The sequence below is a fragment of the Rhea americana genome, unplaced genomic scaffold (assembly GCF_003343005.1).
Source record: "Rhea americana isolate MKP2758 unplaced genomic scaffold, rheAme1 scaffold_112, whole genome shotgun sequence".
In the NCBI taxonomy this organism is placed as follows: Eukaryota; Metazoa; Chordata; class Aves; order Rheiformes; family Rheidae; genus Rhea; species Rhea americana.
The window spans coordinates 290,674-313,300 of NW_028185173.1; the positions used below are offsets into that span (position 1 = coordinate 290,674).

Sequence of the window (22,627 nt, forward strand, 5' to 3'; positions counted from 1 at the left end):
GAACCACAGGCAGTTCTGCCTGACCGTGAGGGGGAATTTCTTCCCTGTGAGAGTGACGGAGCCYTGGACCAGGTTGCCCAGAGAGGTTGTGGAGTCTCCTTCTCTGGAGATACTCAAGGCCCGCCTGGATGTAACCCTGTCTAATATGCTCCAGGTGACCCTGCTTGAGCAGTGGGGTTGGACTAGATGATCGCCAAACCTTCCAACCTCCAACCTGTGATTCTGTGATCAGTATATTTTGTATYTATTGGAACCAAGGATTAATCCACTCAATTTAGGTCCAAATAAAGCAAGTGTTAGGTGGAAAAAACTGAGAAACCATCACAAAAGTGTTTTTTTTTTCCTAGCTAAACTTTCACATATGTGCCTACTGACATTAACATCACCACTACTTAAGTACCGTTTCCTATATATATATATATATATAAATATATATACATACTAATCATTTCAAAGAGTCAACCAAAACACAAATGTTCTGTAAACACAAATCAACAAGGGAGTAGTGCTTTATGTTAGCTATATCCCAAAAGAGTCAAACTACACTTAGAATAACCCCCAGAAAGTAGCTCTCAGATGATCTCCTTAGTTACTAAACAAAAAACTGCTATTCAAGCCCCCTCACCATGAAAAGCTTTCAACACTTTTCCTGAAGATCCCCAAATCTGTGGTCTTTCAAATTCGTAAGAGRAGCAAAGCTGCAGATCCTATCAGTATGGCCTGCACGTGACTCTCCTGTTCTGTATCAGCTTGTGCCTTTCTACCGATTGCGAGCAACACAGCAGGAGATAAAGCAGTTACTCAAATAACAAGAACAGAACTAAATTAATAATGCTATGGATTGCATCATATAAAGAGGATACTATCTTCCTCTCTAGCAGAAACAATAAAAAAATCCTMTGAACATCTGAAATCTCAGCATTCATTTGCAAACTGGCTTATCAGACATTGGTAAACTTAAAAATAGATAGTAGATACAAGTTATTCTATGGGGTAGTGAGATAGCATAAAGGTTTTTTCATTAATCACAGCATCTATGCTGTGATATATATATGCAACATGGCTAGCATGCCAGATACATCAGGGTACCCCCATAATTCAGCTTAGTTAAGTATGGTGTCTATTCTTGTATTCATTCCACTCCTGTAAGTGCAAACACTGCTGCAATTGCTCAGATGCACTTAACAATATCATAGCATAAAAAATAGCTGGATTCTTCATTTTGAAAGATAAAACATGAAAAAAGTAGGAAAGCTTTTGTTTTATATATTAAATATCTATTTTTTTCCTGTATAACCCATAATTATGTAAATATCAAATCAATTTCTAAAAATTTTTGTTCTCTTGAGAAATTGTTATAGCTCTCCTTCCTATTTAAAATAAAAACAAATAAAAATATCTAAACCGTTCCAATTCTCATTTAGACCAGCTGTTATGTTTTGCTGAAATTTCTTGAGGAAGTGCAACTTTTACAAATATGGACAGCTTGTTTCATTTCCCTTACTGTTTCTTTATATCATCTTTGCCTAAGGGAGGGTGGAGGGAGAGCAGACTATTTATGTTTTGTCCACACAAACACTTTTTTTAAAAAGTCTCTTTTTAAAACTGACCTTTAGCTACTAGACAGAATCATGGTAAGACGATTACAGATAGATCAATTAAATGTCACTCYATTTAAGTTCATTGTTTTCTAACCAAAAGAAAGAGGTTTCACTATTTTACCGTAAGGCCCACAAAGAGACCCTTCAGGTGTAATACTCCAACCTAGTTTCATTTTTGCTGCTGAAATACTGAAAACTTTTATATTGCACCAGGTAATGCCTACTCTACTTAATAAAAGGCACTGTAAAGCTCAATACTTTGTTGTTGTAGTAGTAATTCTTTAGACATAAATTAAAAAATTATTTTGCTAATGTAACGGATATCATCATTTGGGGTAATATGAATACATTATCAAGGGGTTCCACTGCCCTACTGCATCACAAAATATACCTGATRTTTTAAAAACTACTATGAAAATAGTACTTGTTTTGTATACTTTTTTTTTAATCTATCACCATGTCAGAGGAAGCTTTGGTTAGGCCTCTAGTATTTGCAAACTCTCCAATTGCAACTGAGTCAAAACAAACAGCTTTTCTGATCTTTATTTTACATTACTCAAATGTCCCTTTAGATACTGGATTACCCAGCCCCGTTAGATACTGGAAATGCAAAAGGGACACTGCCTAAGAAAAGCCTTTTACACTACACTGCAGTGTCACATAAACTTTAAAGCTATGCTAAGCCAGTACTGCCATCAAAACAAACTCTTGCTGACACAGACTTTTGTATGATCATGTGAACTGGAGCAAGGAACTGATCCATCTCACACTAACTTTGGAGTTTGGAAGGATATTTTTGCGCATCAATCAATTCTGACCTGCATTTCACCACACGGACACACTGCGGCCGTGTTGGGAGGGAACAAGACAGAGGTACTGGCAAAGCGGGATTTTTTGGAAGTACTAGTTTTGAAATTTGGAAGCTTTTTCTCGAACCACAGCCACAATGTTTTGGGACAGGAGAAATGAATGTACACCTTGCAGGAACAGTGAGCTCCAAGGTAGCTCTGCCACTCTAAAGCACCAAAGGAAACCTYTGAACTGCTTTTGTACACACCTGCTCCAGAGCCATTCACTTGACTGGAAAAGTTCCTGATTCAGGCTCAGGGTGCCAACACTGCCCATCACAACATGCACACAGCCCCTCAGCTAGTGCTATTTGGCTTAGTAGCTCAATTGCAGTGAAATATGGTGCTCCTGCAAGTATCTCCAATCCAAGTTGTCCAGGACCCTGTTCCTAGGGTCTAGGCATCACTGCCTGTTCTAACCCTGCATGGGGTTAGGAGAGGTCCTCCAAACAGAAGCTTTAGAGTTATTCATATTTCAGGAGGCAGCAGACTCAATCCCAGCTGTACTTTCTAAGACCACTTGGAGACCTCTCTGTCTCTATCATATAAAGAAACTGAAGCTCTCACCTACAAAGGAGACCTCAATCAGCACTGATTTAAATGAGATCCCTCTATCCTCTTTCATGTTATACAAGGAGAAAATTCACTTTAGAAAAATAAAGGAGTACTTTCAGAATCCACAAAACAAATGTAACTTGTGTCTGGATCAGTGCTAGTATGAACCCTTCAAGCTGTTCCTCAATGGATTCGCTCCAAGAAGGTTCAGTACTGCCTCCTTGATGAGTGATAGTCACAAACAATTATTTCACGTTCTCTATGTTCTTATGTTATTTATGTTCCACAGGCAGAAGAGAAACCATATTTTGTAGATATTTGTTCCTATATCATGTATTCTCACTGTGTGAAAAGCCTTTGAAGGCACTAGAACTTCAAAATCTATTTTTAGGGCAAGTTAATTTTCCTAGATAACACTTTTTCTTATGATCTAACATCCTATTAGCTTTCATTATGTGATCTGGCCAGTTCTCCAAAGCTGCATTTTAAAAAACAGATTACTAAAGCAATGCATGTCAAGCTGTTGTAAAGGACTGCTTATTTCAAGTAAAACTCTTGAAGTGAGATATATTATTCATTTTCAGACACTAACACACCTTTTTTAAAAATTAACATATACCTGTCGAATTACAGAGATCAGCATCTTATGCACAAGGCCAAACCACTGATGACAAAAGCATAGTGGTTTTCAATCTATCATGCCATGATATCTCATTTGCAAAATGCTTATACAGTGCAAATTATCAGATTCACAGCTGTCCACTGGTATTTCAGCATGAAACAATATCACCTTTTAAAACATTTCTTCTAACCACCATATGTTCCACATACACTCTTCGTACTTCATGCTATATTGTAGATGTTTCCTTTATTGTCAGTATGAAAGAAGACAAGTCAAGCATTAGGAGGTGTTTATGATCCAACTGCTAAAAATGACTGTCACAGGATACTAAGAAAAAAAAATTAGATCAGACAGGATGAGATATTTTGCCCTCTCTTATTCTGCACATTTACTGCAGGAGGGAGCAGCTACGGAAATAAGCTAAAATAGGAGAATATATAAGTCAAATTTGGATGTAATTTCTCACTCAAGACTATACATTTTAAATCAGGTCAAAATACTAAAATGGGTTTCCTAGACCCTTTTAAGTTTCTTTTAAATTTTAGAAGATATTTTGAAAATATGAAAAACAGCATAAAAGATGTTACAGATTTGCTACACAAAGTACTTGTGGCAGTACTTCAGAAAAACTCACAATGATTTTGTGTATTCACCCACAGTTTCTATTAAGATTTCAATCTTTAACATACATATTTCAGCATACATGTGTTGTTATAGTATGCATAAACCAGTCCAATGTTTTAAAGCATCTAAAATCAGACCTTCAAAATGTGACTTAAAAAATAAAAATAAAAAAAAAATCTTTGATCATTTTGAAAAACACTGACTTGCCACAAATGAAAAATTTACATGTACAGGAGGGGAAAATGGTGCAGGGGATAACAGACTCCAAGAGTGGGTGGGGAGGGAGGAAGGGAAAGGACTAGTGCTGCTGCTTTGACTGTTTCTACAACTACTCTTTATCATTCTTTTAACATATGGAATGGATGCACAAAGCACTGAATGAAGAGTGTTTYGGATGGAGCTTTTTTTACATCACATGAACAAACAAGTAAAATAGAGTACTAGGAACTTCTCTACAGAGGAAACGTCCCCAAAATACTTGTCACCCCTTAGCAAAGACAAATATCCTCCACTTTTTCTTCAAAACCAATAGGAGAATGGTCAAAAGAACATACTTAAACTGTTTATTTTAGCCAAAAGAGCTCAATAGCACTACTACATAACTGCAAAATTTCACAGCTGGCTGTAGTGGCTAGAGATACTTTTGTATTCTCCTGCCTTTTTTGCAAATTGTTCACCTACCATTTCTAAGTTTCCAGGCTGCACCTGAAATCTGTATTTGGGAGAGATGTGTACCAGGCATTCTATCTGCATGCTTATTTTCACAGAAAATAAAACTGGGTATGCAATCCAGGCAGGAACTGCAGTTCTAAGCCAAAAAATTACCCCTGGAACAGATCTACAGGAAGATCCTTAAATTCATTGTAAACCTTTTTTTTTTTTACTTTACCTTTTATGATTAAAAAATAGCACCAAATTCCGCATACATACTTCTGCRTGAAAGTGTTAACAGTATAAAGAGTATCTTATCTCCTACAGTTTCCTTTTTTTGGCACTACTTTGGACACAGAGATCATTACTGGCTCATAGGAAACTGATCTCCCATTTTCAGGGAATCATAAATGCAAGAGCTAAAATTACTGTATTTACCTTGCCTCTCACACTTTCAGCATTACAGAGAAAACATTTGATGAAATAGAGGAGGAAATTCCCTTACAAAATCTTTCTTTCTCCTTTTCTCCTAATTTCTCAGTAATTTTCTATGTCTTTTTTGAAACCTTTTACTCTTTATTTCTCCACAGCAACAGCAGTATACAGTATAAGTTTATACAAACACAAATCAATTCACTGAATGATACTAAAAAAAAAAAAGAAAAAGAAAAAGAAAAAAGAGAGAGAGAAATTGGGGTTTTTTTCTTTGTTTGTTTGTTTTTTTAAAAAAAAGTATACAGAGAGATTATGTGCCTATTGCCAGCTGAATTGCTTAATCCCCGCTTGGCTTTCTCTCCTGAATTCTGTATGTCTGTCTTTTGCCAACATTTCTTCCTCTGTTGAAAGGCAAGTCCTGCATGTTCATATCCCTCTTACTGACAGCAAGTGCCATTTCTGGTTTTGAAGTGCAAATAAGTTTCACTCTTAAATCAAATGAAAACTGATTTTGCTCTGGAGAAACTGTCATAACATCTAATATTTTCAACCTAGTAGCTGCTGAGAAGTAAAATTTTAACAAAGATTTTATTTTACATAATTACTCCTGAAGTTTTCAAAAAAGCTGTACACTGACTATGTAGAACTTGATGAACAGAGCAGCTATACATGGATTTCATTTGGTAATGCTTGAGCTTTTAGTTATTCCAAACCTAAATGTAATTTAATCTCCTCAACTCTTGCCATGCTCTTCAGTATAACCAATTTGTATGCCAATCTCTAATTGTTTAAGAAGAATCTTAAAAAATGTTTAAAGGGATTTTGAGGGACTTGGCAGCAATGTGCACTTTGTTCACTATTGCAAAGATACTGTAAGTTAATCTCTTCCACGAAATAGAGCAACTGAGTAACTTCTCTGGAGGAAGGTTTTAATCATGAAAGAACAATTTACATCTTTTTTTTCTTCTTTTTCTTTTAAACCAACACTAACTATGATCTTCTGAAACATGGAAAATTTTGTACTACCTTTTCAGAAATGATTGCACCAAATTGTTTTCCAGTACCTTTAAGCACATATACCTAGATGCTTTCCCAAATAACCTGAGCCCATGTTCCAATATTTTCCTCATTTTTGATTCTAACAGAAGATAGCTGCATTTGGCTGTTAGCATCTTTAAATAGTACACAAATAGTATAGTTCTGCAATATACTTTTCCCGTAGGAAAAAAAATACAACATGTAATTATCACTGTGTTCTACCCTGTATATCAGCATGTAGTCCAATATAAAGAGTCCCTGTTATCTGTACTGTTACAGACTACAAAATGTGCACCTTTAAGGCATTAGAGCAATTTATTAATGATGATGCTTCTTTAAATAACTGTTTTAAAAAGAAAAAAAAAAGATCAGACAACCTTTAATGACTGCATCTATAGAAGACTGTGGCACTAACCCACAGATCTTTCTCATCTGAAATTTAAATTTAGACACGTAATTTCTTTTATCCGTATACCAATTTCTCATTGTTACAGAACATATGCTCTTCCTCAAAATAACTTGCTATTTTTGTACTATTACTCAGCCACATACTTCCACAAAGCTGCAAGTGTTACTTCAGATAAACTTCGTGGCTTTTGGCTAGGTTCCATGCTACTTTATAACAGCTTTAATAACAGAGGAAGAGTACCTAATGAAGCATGCTCCTGTACCCGCTCCACCAAACCTGAGCTTGCTTTGAGTGACGGCAAAGAAACCAGTTGTTTATCAGTCCCCAGTGGACTGGGAGGAGAGGAAAAACGACAAGTTCTTGCATATTTTCCCTCTGGCAAAAGTGCTTGGAACAGGAACAGTATCATATCCTATCTCCTGGTAACCTTAATGACTTTTTCTGCTATTGTAAAGGCTTCTGGGTGAAAAATAGTAGTGGTCCCAATTGTAAGTTCATCTCACAAAAGGTGGATGAAAAAAAAAATGTTAAACATCCACCAAATCTAACAAAACTGTTGACAGATCTGACAAGTCTCTATGTCTTTGAGTCTATCATATATTCAGTTACAGCAACTTAGACTTCAAATGGTTTAGATATATTCAATGATTGTATAATACTCGATGGAATTAGTGAACAAATGATAATCTAATTGCGATACTGCCGCCTCTTCCAGAACTTTTTTTGCAGTAGGAGTCATCATGAGCACATCAATGGGATTTTTCCCCCCTCTCCCTCCAATAACAAACATAACCACATGAGATAGATTTCAGCAAAAAGAAGCCATGTTTTACCTCAAGAAGTAATATATTGCAGTCACATAAATATATAAATTGTGTATATTTTTGTGATATACTTTTTYTAAAAAAATATAGCTCTCCCACACACATCCTATTGAAATAAAGAGCCTCTATTCTCAAAAAGGAGGTAGCAGCTTGTTTCCTGGGGAATCTGAAAAATAAACTGACAGTCTATTTCTCCGTTATGATCATTGTAAGAGATTCAAATACGTACAGATATGCAGAGGAATTCAGCATGACACAGTACTAGCAGATAAGGTATATTTGTTTTCTATACTAAATATATGTACATTTCTTACCAACTCTATGCTTTTTTTCCATCTTATTTAACTATTTTGGACCACATTTGGTACAGCTTGTTCATATAAAGTAATGYATACTCATGCGAAAACTCATCCGTTCAATCACAGCATTCATCCATGTTCTACTCAATGCTGCTAAAGTCCAGAAAACCCAGAATTTGTTATACGATAAGGACAATTTCATTATACTGTAAATCATTTCTAACCTAAAAACATATTCTGTATCTTAAACTATTTTTGACCCAAATGATTTTTTTGAATCTAGAGTTCTGATTCTATAATGTTAAGCTTCAAAATGTCTTGCTAAACTTTGTGTCTTTGGACTACGGGTAATTAACCTTTTCTTACAGCTTCTCTCTGAAGAAGCTAATAAATCTCCATCCTGATACATCTTCAGTGTATTTTGAAGAACCAGCCTTTGATTAACCAGAAAGTTTCCCTTTGTYTGGAGTTTTCTGGAGAGGAAATACACTGCTCTTAAAAGTTGCTTAAAGCTACTGCAAAAAAATTTTTGGGACACAAGAATTCTGAAAATGGGACACAAATGAAATTGCTTCATGATACAATGATTGTCTCATTTTTCTGGTTGCACAGCTCCAGTCCAGTTATACCCTAGTTCTTAGGGTATCTTCAGAACAGTCAATATAAATATATAACCTATGAAATTTTATGAATTTTCTCTTAAATGTGTCTTAACACTCCTTAATTTCTGAGTTTTTAATCTATTTTCACACAATTATATGCTATATAGAGAGGGCATACAATCATCACCCTAAGAAAAATAGTCCTAAATAGTTTGTGAATTTAAGTAAAACAGTCAAGACAGAAATGAGTTGTCAGGGAAGTAACTTGCAGGTAGGAAGCACTAAAAGAACTGGGAAGGGGAATACACAATTAACTGTTCCAGAGACACCAACACAAAACTATTCTTTTACAAATACATTTATAACAGCAGTATCCTATCAACGTTAACTATCTTGTAAGCTACAAAGGAAAAGAGAAAGGGGGAAAACGAATTATTACTAAGGACTGTTCTACGTTATACAACTCAGCAGGATGCAAAAAGCTGTAAGAAGGAAGTTAGCTTTCTGCTCACCGAGAAGTAAACCATGTCTCTAGTCCTGTTGTGCACCAGGTACATCAGGCTATCTGGACTGAGTTTTTGTTTTTGCTTTTCCACCTTTGACTGCACTCCAATGCTAATGTTTAGTAAATTACCCAGCTTACTTAAAACTAGCAGAAAAATACAAAGAGTAACTGCCATGCTGTTTTAGTAATCAGAAATCCTATCTCTAAGATAAACTCTACCTTTATCTCCATAATTTATCTGTTTGGGAGTCAGATTACTGCCTCATAGCACAAGGCAGCAGGGCTATTATCACTTAATCATTATCTTTGACTCACTTGCTGGGGCATAGACATCCTTACTCTCTCTACCACTGCATCTGCTGTTGCATATTGGGAAACTAGCAGGTTCCATCTCCGCAGAAGCTCAATAAAATCACAAACTGAAAACTAAAGCCAGATCTACACAAGCAATTTTTGCTGCTTTAGTACTGGTGGCTAGCAGAATCCTTTTCAATAGCAGACATGAATGCATACTTAAGGAACTCCTCTGTAACAGTGTAGTGTCTTTTTGCTGGGCGTATTCTGATGAAGAACTATTTTACGAACCAAAAATTAGCTCCAACAAGACAATAAGCAGCAAGAAAAAGAGTACAACATTTGTCTATATGCATGTAAAGGATCTTGTAGTCTGAAGTAGGTCCTACTGCAAATTAATAAGTAATACAAGAAAAAGTAACAGGGAAGAATAATTAAGAAATTCTGATCTTTGTCTGCATGCTTGAATCACACAGCTTGATTTAGTTTTAGCGCATTTAATTAACAAAAAGCCATATAGAAACACTAGACCTAAATTTAGCCTACACACAGTCTAAAATTGTCCATGTTCACAGTATGACAGAGCTAATATTCAGTTAGTGTAAATATTCATTATTCAGAATGAATAAAGCTGTACATCTAAGAGAGCTTTCAAATTATTTGACATGATTTTGTCTGTTTCTCTCCATTCAGCAATGATGAGTTGAGCTTGCATTATAATTTTTGGTTGTTTTTGAACATGAAAGAACTACAAAAGCCCTCAGCCCTTAAAAACTATGAAATAAACAAAGATAACATGCTACAACATAAAGTGCCTTTTAGGCAAGATAAGACCAKTATTTTGCCTTCATCAGCGGCCACATGCAGATGTATTGGGAAGAATAAGAACAGGACATATATGACACTCCCCTGACCATTCTTCCAGACTTCAAAATATTTTCCTCTCAAGGAACTTTCTGAGGAAGATATGATTACCATAGATTAAGTAACTTTAATGGATTTCTCTTAATGTATTTATCTAGTCAATCCTTGAACCTAGTTAACAATTTTTGCACWGGTGATGTCCTTGGTAAGCCATTTCATCACTGATGCCTACAAAGAACAACTGTGTTCAGTTTCAACCTAGCTTCTGCTAGCTTAATTTGATATCTTTTAGTTCTTCTGGAAGAGACAGAGGACAACTAACCTACATCAGCCATCTCTTATGCTATTTATGATTTTGCAGACTTCTTCCAAACCTTCTCTTTCCTCATACGGAAGCCCTTCAATAATTCAGATCATCTTCTTGCCTTAATTGAATTACTTCAAGTTCTACTAAACCTTCTCTGAGATGAAAGGAATAAAGCTGCACACTGTTTCAAGGTGTGAGAAAACCCAGGTTTATGCAGGGGCATAATAATGTTGCCAGTTTTGTTTTCTATTCCTTTCCTAATAATTCCAAACATTTAACGTGCTTTTCTGAGTGCTACTTATAAGTTATTTTCACTGGCGTATTACAGCCTTGAGATCTCACATGTGAATGATCAGGATCACYGGGGAGCCCAACACTTCATTTGTAAAGTTACCATTGCTTTTCCTCACATGCATCATTTTATATTTACTTATGTTAAATTGTATTTGCCACTATATTGCTCCACTAAACTCAAAAGGTTTTYCACAGCTGTTTTTCATTCTTACTAACCTAAACTGCTCAGTATTACTTGCAAAACTTTCCTATTTTACAGCTTATTCTCTTCTAAGKGGAATTACAAAATGCTGAAGAGCACAGGTCCCAGAAAAGATCCCTGAAAGATTCTTTTAGYGACCTTCAGTATCTACTACAAGTGACCATTACTTCTATTTATTTCCTAGCTTTTAAGCAGTTTTCTTTCCCATGAATCCCACCCATACCATGACTTTCTCTCACACACTAATTTAGCCTTAGTTTCATTAAAAGCTTTTAATGGTGTATTTCAGAAAAGCCTCCTAAAACACAAATAGACTATACTACCCACCTTCATCCGCATGATAGCTGAACCGTTTAAAAGTTTCCATTAAAGTCATGTCATCTTTTCCTGAGCGCATCCTATTTAGCCAGGTGTCCTCACTTCTGTTACTCTAATCTCTGCTGCTTTATCCAGCACAGAGCGGGGGGGGGGAGTCAGTTTCCTCACTGCGCTGAATCAGCCCAGTTCCACTGGCAGTCAACATTACTGTGCTTACTCATACCAACTGCAAACATAAAGTTTCACCTACAGCATTAGTTGGGCCAACACTAAACTGAAATATCTCAGCAGCTAATTCCATGCATTTGKATTATCAGTGAATGATGTCTACTACAATATTTGAACCATTCTTCAACTTAAATATCTATGTGTACTTCTGTTTTCCTGCAGCTCATCCCCAGCACGTTTGTTGTCAAGCTCTGCTATGCATTTGTAATTTTGATGTACTGCTCTCACATCAGAAAAATTTTCCTTGAAAAAGCAACAGTTCAGGATCATTTGATCATTCAGGATCATCATTTGACCTACTATGAAAAGGAACTGTTCTGTGGATGAGAATCTTTATATAACTATCTGTATAAAATATGTGCTGTTCAATTCCTGTGTCACATATTATTGTCTGCTAAACCATAAAGAGCTGCAAGCCCAGAATATGTGGTATTACTTTGCATATATTTTTAAAGAAATACTTCAGAAAATTAATATTGTCTATTAACAGATGCAGTCTTTCTCACAGTCCTGCATTCACAATGGAATAACCTAAGGACTTGTCAATTATTAACAATTTAACAGATACTGAAAAATACTAGTTTGAAATGCAAAGAAATATTAGCAGTTTTAATATCACGTTTACTGGTAAAATCTGAGTATCTTCATTTTGAGTGTATCTTTTTATATCACAAACTAGATTTTGTTTTCCATCTACAAAAAACTAACTTCTCATATGTTAATATTCAGCCTGCCGTAATAAAAAAAATATTGATGCTGTTAGCTTGTGCAAACCTTGCATTTTTTGAGTAGAAAAACTATCAATGAAAAATAAAATGATAGTGAACCAAAATTCAGAATTTTGAGCTATTATTAGGAATACTTGAAAATTCTTTAAAATTAATACGTAATCTTACCCCTTCATGCATCCAAGAGATTTTCTAAGGTATTTACAAGAAGTATTTGCATTTCTTTTACCTCTAAATTGTTAACTTTTTCAGTAGCTTAGAAAAAAAAAATGAGCAGGAATTAAAAGATATGGAAACTCAAGTCCTATGAAGCCATTTCCAACAGAATTATTTTAATTTATTCAAGATAGAAATGCAAATAAATCTTTTGAACATATACTGAGCATAGAAGATTGCCATGAGACTTAAATATAATTATTATGACATGGAGTGTGTAGGGGGGGGAATTGAGAAAAGCATTAGCCTGACAGCTCAGAAAATAGACATTCAAAGGATGTAGTTCATCAGATAAGCACTAACAGAGGTCACATTGCCTTTAAATCAGAGAGTAGCAACAATAATTTTCAAACTGATATCAGAAAATTCTGCAAAGTAATACTGTTCTTTCATCCAAAAGTTCAGTATGCAAAAATGTAAGGTAGTAAAAAATAATACTAATGATAGTATTTTTACTGTAAGAAAGATGACAGAAGCTAGTATGTCTTGCTGTTACTTAAGGCTGAGAAGGCCTTGAATCACGCACAAACGTCTTTTTTTTTCCTCTCTCTCTCCCCCTCTTTTTCCATCTTTCTCCCACCTCCCAAAGCTTTTATATGTAAATACTGGGAACAGTTCTATAGGATGTATCAAGTACTTTACTTCTACCTGAGAGGAATGAATACGTACTTACCCAAACATTTTAACCTTTATATATGCATAGGAGAGTTGAAGAGCATGCACTTATAATCAGGTATAGCACTAAAACTAATGCAGAATATACACACAGTGAATTTGTTCATGAAAACTATCACAGTTAATGAAATTATCTAGATATTCATCAAAATAAAACTACTGAAATTTTAAATATTTAGCATAAATATGAAAAAGACCAAGAAAGAGAGGACCCTTTTCTCTTCTATTTCTATCATAATCCCTAGATATATAGAAGTAACATAAAATAAAAAATAAAAGTAAAARTAATGTGCTCTTATGTCTTTAGGCATTTTGTTATTTAAAATATTTAACAATATTAAACAGTATAGAGGAAATTATTATTACTTAAATAATTTATATTTCAAATAGTCTCACATTAAAAAAATTGACTCCAAAATTGATTACTTTGGATATTAATTAAAGGCTACATGTCCACTCTAATTTTATTTAAAATGTTTTATTTATTTAACTTTATAGATCTTTTTTCTTCTTTTTTGATAATTTTAATTCACTGTGGCTGATTAACATTGCAAATGACATGGAAATCCTTCAAACTCTGCTGTAAGATAAACATTTGTTCAAATATAAAAAGAGACAGACTTAAATTTTTATAGAACACAGTACAACATGATAGCATCGCTTTAAACATTGTGCAGAAGGCTAGAAAAAAGCAACCAGATAATAATACACTTTAAAAGATTTACTGCGGAGATTTACCTTTTCTGGACGTACTACCAAATAATATAAAAATCTCTCGTCTTTTCTAAGAACTAGGCTGAGACGAGCTCATTTCAACTTCATCTAGCTTCTGGCCATTAATCTTCAACAGATAACAATGGATCCTCTCCCTCACAAATACTGAGTAGGCCGGAGGGAATGCCAAATCCCACTTTTACCATCTTCTAAAGCCAAAATGGCTTTAAGAGTCACGTTTAAGATCGGGTGTGACACGACAATATTGTTTTTGAAAGGCCTAATACGGCAGTGCAGTATAAAAAGAACTTAAGAGAACGTGTTAAAATCGTATCACAACATTCACCTGCTTGTACCCTAGACTGGTCCAAACACGATGAAAGAAAGCAGGTCTGAATGGAATGAATATAAATACTGGTAGTGGCACCTGGGTACATTTGCAAGAAAAGACTAAAGCTGCAGTTCCAGCTTACTGCTCCACCAATGGTAGATCTGACTTCGGAGACTCACTTCTCCCTACCGTTCCCAGCAACCTGTTGCTCCCCAGGAACTACTCAACGCTCCCACTCCCTCAGTTGCGCTGGTTCAACCAGCACCAGAACTGCCAACAGAGCTGTGAAACGATCTTGGTTTTAGAAACAGTTCAACAGAAGTGTTAGCTTTAAAACACAAACAAACAGAAAAGCCCAACGTATTTCACGTATCTAGTCTGTGGGGGAAAAAAAAAAAGTAGTTTAACAGAGGACATCAACTTTCAACAGGGAATGACTTCAGGAATCTCTACCACATGTACTCCCCCAGGGCCTGGAAACATGGAGTTCCTGTGATGTCTGTGAATGGAACTGGAAAATGCATAAATCATTTTCATTAAACACATTGGGGAGGACTATGCAATTCAAACAAGATTCTCTTTGGGAAATAGAAAATAAGTAGCCACATCTCTTACAGTCCAAATGACACAGCTCAGTGGGAAAACCCAGAAACCCTGTGCTGGCCATGCCTGGTAAAAGGGTGAACAAGGCTTGCTTCAGAGTACTGCCCTGGCCAGCAAGCCGATGTCCAAGGGAAGCGCAGCCGTGGCTCTACTTCCACTTGCCAGAACACAGATGGGCTCAGCAGCTCTTAACCATACTCACAGACTGCTTTATGTGGATTATAAATAATCAGCTGAAGTGGCTTTGGACAATTTTTCAATCATACTACGTCATGGTTTGAGAATTTTTACTGATTTCAGTATGATGGTACTGTGGATTTCTGGAGACATGAATAAGAGCCAAATTTGGATCAAAAATAATAAATGATTATGTTTACTGTAGCACAGTGATTTTAAAAGAGAAAACAACATGCACAACAGCATTTTTAGARCTTGTGTCTTAATAAAAAATTCTGAGGAATATAAAAATACATGAAAACAATCCAGATTTATTTTTAAAGAAGTTAAACCAGTTAAACTGAAGTAAGGATACTCGATCAGGATTAAGTTAATTCCATGCAGCTTAATTCACTTCCAAAACAAACTAGGATAAATTAAATTAAGGCTGCTGTAATTTTGAGTGCRTGCTGAATAAGGATTTTATGCAATTTAACTAGTCTACTTCAATTCATAATTCTAGTTAATGTGGATTAATTTTCTTGAGTGTCCATACATAAACAAGCCCAAAGATCTTGGAAACGATATCATGCAGAAAAACCTGTCTGGTTTTAACAACATACATTGAAATGTAGTAAGGCCGTCTTATAAAAAGTACTAGCCTTTACAATTCCTTCTATTTTCTACTTAATATTTGTTTTAAAAAGGGGGCAATTTCATTTAAATTATTAGAATTTGGGATTATTTTTAGAATAAAGCATATTTTCACTTTCCTGGTATTATTATAAGTGGGGATAAAGCTATATTTTTAGTCTAGTATTAAAAGAAATCACAGGGATATTTCCAGTTAAGTCTATTAACAGCCAAAATATCCAGGCACTCGTCCATATTTTTAAATAGGAAATAAATTTAACATTTTCAAAAAACACAGATTTTTATCCTTAGAAAGAGCTAATGCACAGTGTGAAATCTATGGCTATTTTGCTACTTGCAATGTTTAACCCTCTTTTCTCATCTATGTARTGGCATAAACTATTCTCTTAAACATAACAAAGAAATATGGGGAATATAGTTCCATTTACAAATTCAAGCAGGTAGTAAAGTATGCTTTTTTAYTATTATTCTCTGCCTTCAGGGAATGCCAAGATTGTGTTGCTTATAATATTTCTCATGCCTCACATACRCACCTAGAAAGAAACATGGATGAACAGAGTTCTGTTCTAAATCTGGAGGCCTACAGATGTGACCTACCCACTGGCATGACCATGGCTCAGCCCCCTCAGCTTCAGCTTCGTTTTCTCTGTTGAAGCTATGCCTGAAAAACAGCCATTTAAACACTAAGAAAGTTGAGGCTGCCTCAAGGCAGCCTGCAACAARGAGGTATCAAAATACTTGAAGATATCAAGCACTTCTCAGTAGGCAAACCCATAATCTCTGAAACTTGGTAGTGAGTTCATTTAATTCAAATAACTTAATAGTCTGCACAAAAGAAATCTTATGGTGCACATGCACACACTGCAAAAAGTTGCGCAAAGCCATCAAACAACGGCAACGCTACCTCCTAGTAGCCTGTCCTCAGTTGCTCCTCAGCATTGCCTTCTAAAAATTTCCTCTCCTGAAGGTCTGTCTGCCTGTTGAGCTGCTCCTGCAAAAGTTTCCAAAGGCACTTCAGTCAAAATGTACCAGATTAGCAAAGGCCTCATATTTAAATTATCAATAGTAATCTGATTGCTGTAATGGATTACCAGGTGTATTCAGACAAGACAGTCAATGTATTCCCATGCTCAGAGATCTCTAGCAGAGAGAAACTAGCACGCAGCTGAAGACTGATTACAGACAGCACAGTTCTCTGCCAAAATCTTTTCAGTCTGCACCTAATATGATCAGCTTTAGACCTAAATTTAAACAAAAGTGATTAAGAACCAATTTGACCTAGAATTATTTCTAAACTATAATGAAATTAAGTTGTTTCAGCAAGAACATATGTGAAAAAACACTGGAATGAGTAACTTCTTTGTTGTAACATCTTTTACACAAAATATTTAGATATTTTACATGGCATTCAAAAAGAAAGTTACCTGAATTTTGAAAGGTTAAGGTTCAACTGCCAAATCTAAACCATATCACAATCCTCCCTTGTTACTCTTCCTTCCTTTAAAATTAACCAGCTCCTGCATCACAATGATTTACTGCGAATCTCTTTACTGGTGTGCAGCATGCTTCCTCTTCTGTAGGACTGTGCAGAGCAGCACAATCGGGGTAAAGGCAGATTTCTGYCTGATATTAATCTTCTCATTAGGTGAATGGGAAAGAGAGATAAGCAGTAGATATGCAATCCATTATTTCTCTCCTCTGCCAGATTCTTAATAAAGGAAATGCTGATATCCCAACGTAAGAGCTCAAGGGATCTCATTTCCCCTTCCTCTCTTGCCCTCCTATTTAGGAGTGGGCCATAATTATCCTATAGTAAATACACTGGGAACCATTTTTAGGTCACTGACAAAATATTTAAATGAAAAAGCCTGGAGCAATCAAATCATCAGAGAGCTTTTCCTACAGCTGGGATGATCTAAATCCAGACACTCGTCAGTTTAAGACTGCATGTCATGTATACAGCTACTTAAAAATTCATCTGCACAGCTTTATCACTTCTCCTGTCAAAAACTAATAAATTCACATAATTTGATTTCTACCTAAAACATCTTAGAATCTGACTACAAGTGTTACTATTTTAAGATCCATCCACTTGTAAATTGAACTTGCAATCATGTTCAGGCAAGGACAGATTTGCAAGTTCTTAAATCACTAGTTGTTTCAGCCAATGATCAAACAGGCCAAATAAGTGCATTAAAAAAAAAAAAAAAAAAAAAAAAAAAAAAAAAGTAAATTAATACATTTTTAAAGCACTTTTGAAAGCTATTTTCATACTGAAATGTTTCCATAAAGCTTGTAACCTAAAATTGTGCTTGTCATCAATTTGTATAAAAAATTTACAGGCCACAAAAAGACTGATTAATCTACTTCCAGCAGTTCAAATACCTAATGACTCACCGGCATGGCAAGTGCAAAAGAATTAAATGTCAGAATGCCACATTACAAAATTCAGACAGCTTTGCATTGCAGACACATTTAAGTATAAGCCTTTAAAATCATAACAAAACAAATCGTACCCAACCATCACTTAGCTCAGTTCTGGGCCTGATGCTAACTTTAGATATAAGTTGGAATTTCTGCATGATTTCCCACAGGAGGCCTCAGTTTGTGAAATGATGACAACATGTGTGGAAGATATTGAAGTTGAGGATTTGGGGGCAATGGATGAAGCAGGAAAAGAAGTTTTTGCTGTATATAAAGAAAGCTTTACAGAGCTTGAATGAAATCTCATTAAAAGGTATTTCATTGAGAAAACATAATTATTCATTTAATTAAAATAAAGACAAGACAAAAAAAGGGATAATATAAAGAAATCAAGACCCTAACTAAATCCAGTTATAAAAAGTATAAGAAACTGATGGAAGAAGGATATGGAGATATATAATCATGAATTATGACTGTTTATTCCAGCTATATGTAATTTGTATCAGMTGCCTGTGGAGTAAGCACCTTAATTAGTGCTTGTTTTCAAAGATTTTTGTTTAATTTAAGATCCATTTCTGGATCTTCTGCACAACTGTGGTCATCTGACAGCATGGCTTACAAATACGATCACTGCCCTTCAGTTTTGTACAGCTCAGCTTTTGTTAGGCTAAGTTCTAAGAGACTTCATTTCTTGAAATACATTCCTTCTCCGAGTATTTGACACTATCATCATATTGAGACTAGTTAGATAAGTACTATATTGAAATGTGATTTATAAGCACATTGCTCAAGATGCCTAGAGACTGTCCATTTCATCTTAGATTTTTCCCAGCAGGAGATTAGTACACCTTACAAATAGGGAATTAGGATGATACTCTGGGCTACGAAAGTCCCACTAAGGACCTTCATTCAGAGCAGAATTCCCATCTTGGATTGCTCCAGATCTAATAAAGTAGACTTGAGCTTTAGCTTCTCTCATCCTGGACTAGTAACTTAAACTCCTAAATCCAGGCTGAAGGCAGGTCCCTAAGAACAGGCGAGTGACTTGTGGAACGTGGAAAGCCCTGGAAGAGGTCTGGACTTCAATATTATTAGCTAAGCAAAAATGCTGCAAAGATCCCTGCCTGAAATAACACGGGCTTTTGTTTTGATGTACACTTGCCAGGCTATCTTTATGACACATTTCTCGTATTTTGCATGGTTCTTAACTCCTGCAAACTACCTCTAGAGAAAAGCCCATTGATCATCATGCCATTGAWTTCATTTAAAACATTCTTTCATTGATTTCAGTGGGACTCATCACAGAACAAAAGCACTGTGGTATAAAAAATGCATGGTCATTATCTAATTCCTACCAAATATAGCTCTGAGCAGTTATTGGGCATGCCTTTGAATTCAGCATTATGTAATCTTCTTTTTGGCTTAACTATGTGGAGAAATATTAAAATAAATTAACATTTTACTAGTTCTCTAATTGGAACTGTCTGTTCTAAACAAATATGTTTATCAAACAGTTTGACTAGGAAAATACATCACTGTAGCTGCAGTTACCCAAATTATATGCTGTCTAAAGCAAAAAGGGCAAAAGCCATCTGGCTCATATAACTTACATTTTCTAGACAGCTTGCAGCTGGTTCTGATTAAGCTGCATCTCAGTACTCTCAGAGATCTATTTTTATCTCTGCAAGTTTATTTTTAGGGCTCACACATCCAAGGCACATGGTGTTTACATTAATAAATGAACAACCGCCTACAGTTAAGAAAAGCTTTGTGCAATTCTTGTGGCACAGTCACTGCATAACATAGATGGATGGTTGCATAAAATATCATATGTACTAATTAAAAAGGACTTGTCCACTTTCTGGCTTTTTACGGAACTGAAGAAAGTGTCTCTGGAGAACCTGAATGCCAGGGAGGAGGACAAGTTGCTAGACAACAGACTGATTTACTTGAGTAATGAAAGTGGTTTGGGGGACTGTCCTAGCAGCAGAGTTCATACGTCCTGTCCCATCCTTCCTCAGAAAGTCTCTTTTTCTATACGGAATCTACAGATTGCCCAGACAGCTTGACCTTGTACATTATACAGTCACATATATAAGGTAGCATAAATACTGTCTCCGTCACCTAAGCACGTTAACATAAGAAGAAAAACAATGTGTAGTTCAGAATGACTGACAGGTTCTCTTAAAACCCTGGAACTGTAAAAACAGAGGATGTTGGAAGTTTAGGAAGTATTAGCAGACCTATTTGCAGAAATTTATGTACATGCATGGTTTACACACGGTTTTTGACTTTAAAATGGCAGGTCCTTCCTCTATCATCAAACCTTCTCTTTCACAAGAATATTAAATCCCCACACCAGAAAAAGATTCAAATGAGAACATTCTTTTTCAGTTCTATGTTTTTTCATTCCATGGTACAGACTTAAACAACAACATACATCTGGAAAAACAAACAAAAAAAAATACCACTAACTAACTACATTAAACACAGCTAACATTAAAGCTAAATCACACRGCAATTTTAAAATACCAATTCCATTTTGCATAGACTATAGCGCATAGTACACGTACAGAGCACATGTAAGTGATAGTACACTTACGCCTCTGATCCCTAACTCTTCCAAAGAAAAGCAGGCAGCTGCATCAGCCAGCATGGGTTGGCAGAGGGAGCTACTAGTGGTTTTAGAGAGGGCGTGCTCCCAGAGTTAGGTTTTGGATAGTTATCTCTCTCTGCTTCTACTCTTTGTGACAGAGCTGAACAGAMGAGCTAAAGCACTCAGTGGTTATTTCAGGATTTTCCTGTTTTAGCTCCACAAAAGCTTGTCCAGGGTAACTGCTGAACTATTTTGAGACAGGAAAAAGGAGATTTACCTAGGATCTAAGGCAGCTTTTGAGCAATATAATAGTGCTGTCTGTATCCACAGCAATTTTTGAAAGCTAAATTGGGGATATTTAAGTGAGCTGTATTCACTTGACCTCACTACAGGTGTACTCCAAGGTTAGAGGAACAACTACAGGCACTTTAGGGGAAGCTGTGAAAAATATTTGATGTTTTTTCTCTTTATGCAACTTAAAGTGTGCATATTGTGAGCTGGCCTTTATTGCAGGGTAAAATGAAATTCTTTCTCTAGTGCAATCAACAGGAGCTCTGCTATGGACTTCAGTTGGGTCAGTGCGTCACCCTAAGACTACAGTACTCTCTCAAAATACAGATTAGCTGGCTAGCTCCCCCTCCCCCCGAATTTTTTATAGCAGGGGTTCTGCTATGCTTCTTCCCACTAAATAGCTTCTCTGGAAGTATAGTACTGGTGTCATAATTCAGACTGAACTCCCTCTGTTCTTCACAAGGGGATCTGGTTAAATCAAGACAGAGCACGAGCTGTATGTTCTAAGCAAAGGATTGCTAATGTTCCAGAGTTTGGGCACTGCCTGCTTCCCGCAATGTTTCGCTTTTTTGCCTCTCCCTGATTAGCAAGCGAACACAGAGCATACACAGTTAAGTAGCAGATCTCCATACTTAGAGAAAACCTTATTCTCTACCTCTCTCCAGAACAATAATCCTTAAATCTTCCACTCACACAAAATCATTCTCCATGACAGTGTAGGAAGAACCAAGAATACAGATAATATAAAACATCCATAAATTGATGATAAGGACTTTCAACTTTGAAAAAATGTGGGAACATATTTCTGGAGAGGACAGATACAGTCTTTAACAGCAGTAGGTAGAGAGAAGCCAGGTGATTACTTATTCCGTGGCAATGTCATACAGTCAAGTGTTGAGTAGAGTAGAACCAGGTTAATCCACAATCCAGACAGCTGAGAGTACATCTGCATATCTACAAATGAAAGTTTATTAAGCAGTGAGAGATTAATACAAAATAATCACTTGCACAGTTTTATTTCTGGGCATTTCTACTGTATAAAAGAATTTTCCCTTTCAATTTTTACCTTCTACATACACTTTCTGAATAATAGCAACTCGAGTACCAAGGTCAGACAAAGCCCAGATTTGGAGTGATACTATCAAGAAATTAAATTTCTTAGTATAAGCAACTCTTTAGATAACCTTATACCTGGTAACTTCCGGAATGATAAAAGTTGTCTCAAATGAACYAGTTATGAACAATGCTTGTGTGGCTTAAAGAACAACTGAATGACTGAACAAAAGAATATATAAAATTTCCAGATAAAAGTAAGTTGGGGGAGTTGCAAGGACTTTAAAAAAAGAGGATTAGAATTCTAAGTGATTTTAATAAACCGGAGAAAAAACCTGAAATATATAAGATGAAAAGAGGCAAAGGCAAATGTAAAGTAATACGTTTTGAGAAGAAAGCAAAAAACTATAAACAAAAAGCAGAAAAATAAAACAATGAGTAGAAGCTGAGTAACAATAACCCTCATCCCCACTCTGCAGTAAATTGCCCTAAAAATTGCAGAAATCAACAGCTGAAAGCTGTTCAAAACCAGACATTTCTCTTTCCAGAATAACACTACGAGTGTTTTGGAGACTAGCGTAAGAGTATATTAGAGAAGTTCAGGAGATGTTAGGTAAATATCGCATTCTCAGTACCATCACCTGGGAAATAATATACGGTTTTAGG

At 35.8% G+C, this 22,627-nt stretch overlaps 1 protein-coding gene across 10 annotated transcripts in view; it reads right to left on the reverse strand.

Moving 5' to 3' along the window:
- LOC146600868 (histone deacetylase 9) overlaps positions 1 to 22,627 on the reverse strand; it is a 307,621-nt gene that overhangs the window by 228,068 nt on the left and 56,926 nt on the right. For 2 of the 10 annotated variants that reach the window (XM_085316241.1, XM_085316208.1), the window contains exon 3: positions 16,502 to 16,588. The exons of 7 other annotated variants lie outside the window; for them this stretch is intronic. The gene's annotated coding sequence lies outside the window, so the exon portion shown is untranslated. Of the gene's footprint in view, positions 1 to 16,501; positions 16,589 to 20,594; positions 20,719 to 22,627 lie in introns of those variants that run through there. One more of the 10 variants, XM_085316226.1, reaches the window with a different exon arrangement.